The following is a 1,845-nucleotide window of genomic DNA, read 5'->3' as shown; positions in this document are numbered from 1 at the left end:
GAGATAAAGAGAAAAAGATGGAGAGAAAGAGAGAGAGGACGAGAGAGAGAGAGAGGAGAGGAAGAGAAAGAGAGAAAAAGGGGAGGAGGGAGGGAGGAGAGAGAGAGAGAGAGAGGAGAGGGAGAAGAGAGAGAGAGAGAGCGAGAGAAGATGAGATGAGAGATGAGAACGAGAGAGAACCCTAACCCTAACCCTAACCCCCAATCCTAACCCTATCCCTAATTCAAAAAAAAAATAATACTAATAATTCGGCGCCTTTCGGACTTGGGAGACGCGCTGCACCTAGTCGCAGCTACCAGACGCTGGTGAAATTAGATCTTCAATACAAATTTTGAGTGATGGCTCTGTCTAAAGAAGAGAAAATTGCGAGGACTCGAAATGATGTGACAATCTGCAACTTGAGATCAGCAGTGAGTGATGAGCACCAGTCTGATCTTGTGAATTATTTCTTTGGTGAGGTCCTGAGGCTGAGGGAGTGAGGATAGCCATGACCACAGGCACTTGACCCTCCGTCGCTCCGATGCCAGCGATGGGACGAGTACTGAGTCTATGATGAATCCGATGGAATGGATGGCATCGGCGATGCAGACGATGATGAACTTGACGATGGTGTAGTTTCTAAAGGGCCTGAGCCAGTCAATGAGAACAACAGTGTAGGCTGCGATAGTGAAGATGAACATGATGAAGATGAACGAGATGGCCGGCATGCAGCTCCCTGTTGTTGATGAGGTTCACCAGGATTTATCCACCTCAGGCCCTGCATGGTCACTGCTCACTCAGCCTGCGTCGCTACTCAAAGTCAAAATAAGATCTCCGAGGACAAAGACATTGAATTTAAAAAATAAGGGATTAGAGTTACAAAACTTTCAAAATCAACAATGGGCAGCCGTATTATACTGCCTTCAGTGAGGAGTTTGTTTGACATCAGACTGCATGACTATGTCCTCGTTAGTTGATTTTGAGAAAGGTTTGATTCGTCTTGGAAAGATCAGTTGCATGTTTCGCAGTGACCGACTTATACGATCCTCGATGAAAGAATCACAAAAAGAACGTCGTCACCAAAGGACCGAGCACTACATCAATGGGGAATAGAGTTTGTAGTGAAACATTCAAGTTTCTTTACTGGTAAGTTCAAGTTGATTTTAACCATAACATGCATAAAGAAATACTAAGAGAGGTTTGAAATTATGACCATGCAATTCAGAAATCTGCATGCTATGATAAGTGACAGTTTTTCTTTCAATAATCAAAATCATGTATTCCTACATTGATTGAGCTTTTGTCAAAATCAGTACTTAAGTGTTCTGCCAAGTTTGGTCTCAATCAAACAAGTCAGTGGCGGATTTAGGGCGGGGGGGTGTATTGGGTGGCTAGCCACCACCCTCTGTTGGACTAACAATATTTTTAAACGTATACCAATTAATTATTGCCAAGTATAATAGTCGCGCGGCTGTACAAAACGGCACTTGATGCATGGGTTACTTAAATTATGTCATTGAGTGGCAGAGCAGGTTATAACCCTTTTGCAGCTTTTTTCACAATTCCAAGAAAGAGTTTTGCTGCCGCCCTCATCCCAGCGGTGGTCACCCCGACATATATTTCATAACGAACGTGACCTAAACAATGCCCCCCCCCCCCAGTACATCAATCAATGCTGCGCTGCAAGCGCAAGAATTGTTCTACTAAAAAGAGAATTGCCGTAGTCAGAATGAAGGCTGTACATACACTCAAAAGTGCCTCAAATACCATCTCCTGCGATCTACATTTTCAAAGTTTTCTGGGGAAGGAGTACCCCCCCCCCATACCCCCGCCCAGAGGCGCCGGAAGTGGGGGTGGGGAGGGGGG

The sequence above is a fragment of the Priapulus caudatus genome, unplaced genomic scaffold (assembly GCF_000485595.1).
Source record: "Priapulus caudatus unplaced genomic scaffold, Priapulus_caudatus-5.0.1 Scaffold1236, whole genome shotgun sequence".
Taxonomy (NCBI): Eukaryota; Metazoa; Priapulida; class Priapulimorpha; order Priapulimorphida; family Priapulidae; genus Priapulus; species Priapulus caudatus.
This window is presented reverse-complemented; position numbering follows the sequence as displayed.